General features: G+C 43.5%; 1 protein-coding gene across 2 annotated transcripts in view; it reads left to right on the top strand.

The window, feature by feature from the left end:
• The first annotated feature begins 1,889 nt into the window (after nucleotides 1–1,889).
• cdh7a (cadherin 7a) overlaps nucleotides 1,890–8,264 on the top strand; it is a 220,183-nt gene continuing 213,808 nt past the window's right edge. For both annotated transcript variants that reach the window (XM_073046464.1, XM_073046472.1), the window contains exons 1-2: nucleotides 1,890–2,089; nucleotides 2,255–2,356. The gene's annotated coding sequence lies outside the window, so the exon portion shown is untranslated. The remainder of the gene's footprint in view (nucleotides 2,090–2,254; nucleotides 2,357–8,264) is intronic.

The following is an 8,264-nucleotide window of genomic DNA, read 5'->3' as shown; positions in this document are numbered from 1 at the left end:
AGAAACTGGCACAGAGGAGGGGATGAGTTGTAGGGCAGATCCGCCTTGATTATACTGAATGATAGACCAGATTTGAGGGGCCAAATGGCTTCCTCCTGCGTTCGGTTTTGTTTGGCTGTATTCATGAGAAATCATGTATGGCTGAATGACAATTAAACTTGAATTGAACTGAAGTCTTCCGAATTTTCCCCTGAAGAGATAGAACCCAGAAAAAGGCTTTTATATTCAGTCTACACCGATTGTCAACGACTCTCTCACACTAATACTACATTATTCCAATTTAGCCTCTCACCTTCTCATCAGATTCTGCTGCTCGCCTGGGCACCTCCACACTGGGAGCAATTCACACTAAGCAGTTAAGCTACCACCCTGCACATCTTTGGGAAATGGGAGGAAACCAGAACACCCCGGGAAAAGGGACACAGTCACGGGGAGCGTGCGGACTCCACGCAGACAAAATTCAAAGTTGAATTTATTGTCAATGCACAGATACCTGCATGGAAAGGTACGCACAGCAGTGAAAACTCACTCGCAGCGGCATCACAAGCACATAGCATCTGATAAGCAGCATTCAGAAGAACACAAACATAAATTGTATGTAATGCTTTTTACAAGACCTGAGGTCAAGATCTGAACACAGGTGTCAAGTGCTGTGAGGTTGTGGCCCTCCCAGCTCTACCACAGGCACGTTATGTTTCTATAACGTGTAGTTTGGAACAAGCCCGCGGAGAAAATAGTTGAAGGGGATACAATAATATTTAAGAGACATGGATAGGAAAGGGGAGCACAAAATACTCTGCAGATGCTGGGGTCAAAGCAACAGGCACAACACGCTGGAGGAACTTAGTAGGTCGGGCAGCATCCCTGGAAACGAACAGTCAACGTTTCGGGCCGAGACCCTTCGACCTGCTGAGTTCCTCCAGCACGTTGTGCGTGTTGATAGGAAAGGGGATACGGGCCAATTGCAGGCAAATGGGACTAGCTTAAATGCAGATCCTAGTCGACATATACAGGTTGGTCTGAAGCGCCTGTTTCCCTGCTGTATAACTCTGTTACTCTATGAAATTCCTCTTCAACCGCTGCCCCAATCTGAACTGTTTTGGATTCCTTTCCTGCAAAGCCCCTTGGACTATTTCCCTGCATTATATTTGTCGAACATATTGCTCCAGGAGTCAGCCCTTCCAATGCAAGGAGGAGCTGATCTAGATGAAGGTGGGAGGGAATCAGTGTCAGTCAGCTCTGCAGGTAAACGCATCTTCTCTTTGATATGGATTTCTGTTTAGCTCCTGGCTGTAGGAAGGTAACATCAAGGGAAAGGATCAGGGTCATGTTGTAGACAAAAGACAGACATAGTCAAGTTTGTTAAACCAGTGCACCTAGGCAGGGCAAGCGGTCTTTACAACCCGGAAGATCACCCCCTCCCCGTCACCAATGCCTCTGGAAGAACGGGAAAGAAAGGGAATGAAGTTCTGGGAGCGGGCAACCTGTAAATCCCGATTAGTTATGTGACTTTGACTTGCATCCCTCAGGAGTTCAATTCATCACTTGTTCTTTGACAAGTTGTTATTTAAAAAAATAAAACTTATGGTCTTTGTGGTGGTTAGATGCATTCAAATGCAAATAACCTCCCCCTTTCTCTCTCTCTTTCAATCCTTCCTCAAGCATTGCTGATCTTCGAATCCATCTGTCTTCGAGCTGACGGACTTTCTCCGAAAGCCTTCTTTTATTGGGTCAGGGTAGCAGATTAAGGGGAAGGGGGCCCGTCTGCTTCTCGGGATCCATCTCAGAATCTCCACCCCCCCCCTCCACCCGTCCCTCCCTCCTTCAAGAAATTCTGTTTGCCTGGCTGAGCTGGTTAAAACCGTCGCCCGCTCCCACACACACACACACACATACACACAGCGGTCCAGCTTGCCGCGTAGTGCGGCTTAACACGGGGCTCAGTCCACCCGGCGCCAAGTTGCAGGCACCAAAGCGCAGCCCCTCGTCCACACTTTAGCGGACAGACGAGGCTGAAAGGAAGCCGGGCGTCCAAGCCAAACGCCTCCGCCGACGCTGTTGATACTTAGAGAGAGGCGGATAGAAGGGGGTAAGACGAAGCTGATTTTAAACCACTTTCTCCATCTATCTGACTGATGGCTTGCATGCATAAATCTCTCAGTTCCTTGCATTAGTATTCTGCTTTCTGCAGTGTGTGTGTGTGTGTTTGTGTGCGCGCCCTATACATTGACTGAAAGACCCTCCGTTGATTTAGAATTCCTCTAGATCCTCTGCCTTTCTCGGGCACCCGGCTGAACAACCGTACGCCTCTTACCCAGCTCGGATACGCAGCCATCGGCTTATTGACCCAATACAGGTGAGTGCGTGTGGGCTTCGCTCAGGAAGTTAAGTCAGCTCGGCCATTCTGCTAATCATTTTAACTGCAAACATCAATTAGTTTCCCACTACCGGGCTGTCAGTCACGGGGTGAGAACCTCTGTTAAACAGGAGCTAAATATTATTAAGAGTATCCCCTTCTCAAACATGCACACTTGCTAACTCTTGGACTCAGGGGGCAGGTGTCCTTTAACATCACCATCCGAGACTTAATGTTCCAATGGTCCGATGTGTTGCAATAAACCGAATGTAGTTGTGCCTCTGGTTGTCCGACTTGGCTAAAGATGGGCAAGGGAACTCGTATGTGATGTTGCTGTGTGAGTGTGAGTGTGTGTGTGTGTGTGTGTGTGTGTGTGTGTGTGTGTGTGTGTGTGTGTGTGTGTGTGTGTGTGTGTGTGTGTGTGTGTGTGTGTGTGTGTGTGTGTGTGTGTGTGTGTGTGTGTGTTTCTGCTTTAGATCATGCGTTAGAAAGGGTTCATCCACGCCGCAGCCTGCGAGAAATAACTCAGTAACCATATGCAGCTTCCTGCTGCAATCATTTTCTGATTTTTTAACAACATTATTCGATTCATTATTACTCCCATAGAGTTTGGAGCCCGTCTGTGCTTTGCAGAGTCTAATAATGTTGGGGAATTTGAAAGAAAGCCTTTTGGAGTGGTTTTAGAACCCAACTAGCTACAAATGGATATTTTTCAAACTGCAGCTGTCCAGACCACTTTACCTGTTTATTGTCCCTGCTTGTAATATCTGGAGAAAAGTCCTCTCAGGTATTTCTGACACTGAATAGCCTCTAGGACAGTCAGCAATGTCACCCGTTCCATTCCCCTCAATTCTTCCACTACCTTTCCAATTCCTCTTCGAGATTCCAGATTGATTCTGATTGATAGAGGCAGTGGGTTTCAGGTCATAACTAATTACTGTACAGGCACAAAATGTATACAAACTATTTCACTAGAGAAGTGGCTATTCATATGGCTTGTGTTAGCCAGGTGCTGTTCCACTGGTTCACAGAGGAAACACATGTAATGTTCTGTATTGACTTGATTGCTTTGTTTGTGTTGTGTTATCAGTGTAGTGTTTGCCTGCTGCATAGCTATCAAACTGGTCATCTGGACATGTAGGCTGTTCTGCACAGTGTGCACATGAGATAGTTATTTCTGGAGAAGTTTTCACCCATGATTTATTTTGGACCTCATGTTGCTTAGACACTGCCTGGTGTGGGAGTATGGCTGGTGAAAATCAGCCTCCATGGGGTATAAACTAATATCAGTTTTACAAGTGGTAATGTGTTGACTGATGTACAAGGCAGTTGGTATGTTTTCTAATGTCCAGAAAGCTGCATTTATGAGAAGTATTAGTTTTTGCTTGGGGTGTGCTGGTACAGCAATCAGCCAAGTGTGGGATTAGGCATATAGGAAAAAGGGTCTCTCTGTTCAGAAGGAAGGCTGAGGGGGTGGCCTAATACGGGTCTTGAAAGCGTTGATGCTTTGTATGGCATGGATGCAGAGAATGTTTTCACTTGTGGGAAAGAATACAACCAGAGGCTGTTGATACAGGATGGTTATTGAGAAATTCACAGGGAGTTCAGAAGTCCCAGCCCATCCAAAGGGTGGAGGGAGAATACTTTAAGAGGGAGGCGGAAATTTGTAAAAGGGAGAAGGGAACAGAGTGTTGAACTGATAGAATGAACTGAGGAATAGTGCTTCATATGGACTGTAAGTACCAGCATGAACTGCTTGGGCTGAATGGCCTGTTTCTGTGTTGTATATTCTTCACAGTGCAATGTAATAATGTAAGTGCTGTGCCATTTTATAAAAGGGAGATACATATAGAAGAAGGGTGTTTGATCATCTATGCCTATGCTTCCCACTCTATTCTTTGGCTGATTGACCTTTATCCCCAGGTTACCATCCCTCCAACTAGTGAAAATATTATCTGTCATCGAGAGAGCAATCCAAGAATCTAAGCTTCACCACTCACCACTCTTCCCGCTTAAGGCTCCTTATGTATTTCTGCAAGTCACTTCTTTACCTTCTCTTTAATTTCATCCAGAACTGAACAAAGCACAGTACTCCAGCTGGTAAATTGATAAATTGGTTTATTATTGTCATATACACTCAGTGGCCACTTTATTAGGTATAGTAACCACTGAGTGCTTGTTCATGGTCTTCTGTTGCTTCCACTTCACGGTTCAATGTTCAAGTTTAATTGTCGTTGAACCAAATATGAGGACCCATGAATACAGCCAAACGAAGCAGCAGTCTTCCAGGGTCAAGGTGCAAAACCCAGTACCAACAGTCATACACGGCAGAAGGCACATATAGCACATATAAGACAGCAGAAAGCATCCAGTTGCACAAAACGTATATATAATATAGCCCAGCTCCCTGAGTCTATGAATGTTATGGCAAGCGCTAGCCCTACAGCAGTCTGCAGCAGAATGCAATCCAACTTGTTTTCCACCAAGTGAACACTGGAGGGCAGCACCCAATCCAGCAGGGACGCTATGCCACACCACCTCCGGCATCACCTCTCCTGGACGGCTGCAACAGGTGACAGTGCCGCTTGAGGCCTAGTCTGTGCTATAACTGAAGCCATGCAGCTCCCCCACCACTGGTCCTGCCAATAAACCAATGAGCCAGACTTGATTCTACATTACCAGTGTCTTGTGATTAAAAGAAAAATGTGCAAAGCAATCACTCCCCGTTAAACTGCACACTGCCCTTGCACACTGTTCCCTTTTTTGTCACATTGAACCAGTCTGGTCATACTCCTCTGACCTCTTTCAGTAACAAGGCATTTTTGTCCACAGAATTGCTATCCACTGGATGTTTTTATTTTGTTTTTGCACCATTCTTGGTAAACTCTAGAGTGTTGTGTGTGTAAGTTCCAGAAGAACTACAGTTTCTGAGAAAATCAAATCACCCTATCTGGCACCAATAATCATTCCAAAGTCAGTCACTTAGATCACATTTCTTTCCCATTCTGGTGTTGGACCTGAACCTCTTGACCATGTCTACATGCTTTTTCACATTGTGATGCATTAGCGAGCAGGTGTACCTAATAAAGTTGACACTAGGTGTATACTGAGGTACAGTGAAAAACATATTATTTAATTTTTTATGTTTTATTTTAGTTTACATTTTAGAAATATAGCAAGAAAACAGGTCCTTCAGACTTAACGAGACTGCGCTACCCAAATGATACCCATGTGACCAATGAACCTACTAACGCCTATGCCTTTGAAATGTGGGAGGAAACCGGAACACCCAGAGGAAACCCATGTGATCAGGAGGAGAACATACAAACTCCTTACAGACATCAGCAGAAATTAAACCCAGGTCCCTAGCGCTGTAATGGGTTGTGCTAACCACTGTGCTACTGCGCTACCTGTGTTTTGTATGCCATCCACTCTTACCAATGTCACTAAGAAGGGCAAGAACTTTAGCTCCAGCCAGCATTTATCCCTCAATTGATATTAGTGAAAAGCAGAACAAAGGAATTCAACATTGCTATACATAGGAGTTTGAACAACACACACAAAATGCTGGAGGAACTCAGCAGGCCAGGTAGCATCCATGGACAAAAGTTAGCAGTCAACATTTTGGCCCAAAACTTCTTCATCCCTGATGAAGATGGTAGAGTTTGTCATTGAAACATCAGGTAAAATCGATACTTGTACCTGTCTGGAAGCCGAGAAGAGTTTATTCAGAATATCCACACATTCTAGTGACCATATAGGAGGTAAAATTAACTTTGTATATTCTACCTAGAGCTGGTAGAAAGTGAGGAAAATTGCTGTTTAGATAACCAGAGCCAATAGGTTATAAATACAATTTGATAGACAAGGGTTCAGCAATTAGTACAGCAGTTAAAAGGAGAAGATGTGCATCAAAATAAATCACAGTACAATGATCGGGCTGGAGGCTTTGACTGAAGAGGATCAATTCATAATCATTATTAAAATGTGTGGCTGCAGTGACGGAAACAAGTGACAGTTGAGTAAGAGAGTACCAATCTTACTTCTGCTGAACAGACCCCATCTGCAGTTCTGGCAATCTAATCATAGGAGGAATATTATACTTTGTACTGTGCAGTTTGGCAAAGGTGGCACCTCAGGCTGAATCCTACAGTGTCTTGTTAACAACAAGCAGCTTGGAAGAGAATCAAGAGGAGATGGAACTTTTAATTCCTTCTGCATAGAGAAAAGAGGTGGATGTATCCAGTTCACCATTCCCCATATATAGAGCCTTGGTCAGGTAAAACTATCGCTGTCCAAAGAAGTGAAAATTTTAGGTAGGATGTTTCAAAAACTTAGTGGAATAAATAGTTGGAAAAATCCTGATCTAGATCTGATCAACGGCTGAAAGCTAATGCTGGAAGGTGAAGTAAAAGTGCTGGTAATTTTAATAGTTTGTAATTAGTAATTGATTTATTACTGTTGTATGCATACATTTATGGAATGATGGAATGAGCTGCTGGAGGATGTGGTTGAGGCAGATGCAATAAATCGGTACAGTAAAATTTTTTGTTTTGCATGAATTTTACAGACCGTTTCATCACAAAAGTGCTACGGGATAGTACAAGGAACAAGCAGTAACAGAATGCAAAATAAAATGTTACAGTTGGTGTTAGTGCTATAGTTTAATCTTTATTATGAATAAATGAGATTGTTATCCTTGTAGAAGGGAAAGTTGAAGGAATCTGGATTGGGTGTTCAAAATCATTAAGCATTTCTGGTAGAAATAGATTCTTCAAATTGTTGCTTATGCAATTATTTTGGGGGATTCTGTCTATTGAATCTATGCTGGCCCTGAGAGGTTTCTAATAATGCCATTGTCCACTTATTTTCCTATAAACTATTCCTTCTCGTCTTCCTTCTAAATATCTAGTATTCCAAGAACCCACCTCCTTAATCTTGGTGTGGGTTATAGCAGCCAGAGTACCTTCATATCTTTAACATGTGTGAAGGAAGTGAAGCAGTTTCCAAGAACCGAAATGGCCATAGCCACTGAACAGACAGAATCAGAATCAGATTTATTATCACTGACGTATATTGTGAAATTTGTATTTTTGCAACAGCAGTGCACTCCAATACAAAATGTTTACTATAAATTGCAGTAACAATATAGAAGAAATAAAAATCGTGCAAAAAGAGAACAAAATAAGTGAGGTAGTGTTCATGGGTTTATGTACCATTCAGAAATCTGATGACAGAGAGGAAGAAATTGTTCCTAAAATGTTGAGCAAACACGAGGAAATCTGTAGATGCTGGAAATTCAAACAACACACACAAAATGCTGGTGGAACACAGCAGGCCAAGCAGCATCTATAGGGGAAGGGTCTCGGCCCAAAATGTCGACAGCGCTTCTCCCTATAGATGCTGCCTGGCCTGCTGTGTTCTACCAGCATTTTGTGTGTATTCCTAAAATGTTGAGTGTGTATCCTCAGGATCCTGTATCTCCTCCCTGATGTTAATAATGAGAAAAGGGCATGTCCTGGATGGCGAGGCCAGTATCGAGCCCGGGTCACAGGGACTGTGCGAGAGTTGCCCTGTCTACTGTCTCCACTTCATCAAACTTTAACGAAATTAGGTAAAAATTTCAAGGCAGCGCAATGACAGGCAATTGTTCGACTTGGTCAGCTCTCAGCTGTGATGCTGTTTGAATGTGTACTGCTTGACAGGTAGAGAAAGTGGAAGTAATAATAACTTTCAAAGCTTGGAAAAGAATTGGGATGCAGGGTGGGGGAAAGTGAAAGTAAATGAAACTGATTGGTTTGACTTTCAAAGTGCTGAAACTGGTACGATGTGCCAGTTGATCTCTTGAAGTACTTTGTTGCTTTACAATGCAATAAAGGTCAGTAGCTGAGGATGAAAGGTGTTCCCA

Source organism: Hemitrygon akajei, chromosome 1 (assembly GCF_048418815.1).
Source record: "Hemitrygon akajei chromosome 1, sHemAka1.3, whole genome shotgun sequence".
Classification (NCBI taxonomy): domain Eukaryota; kingdom Metazoa; phylum Chordata; class Chondrichthyes; order Myliobatiformes; family Dasyatidae; genus Hemitrygon; species Hemitrygon akajei.
Note: the sequence above shows the minus strand (reverse complement) of the source record. Positions and strands in the feature narration are given on the sequence as shown.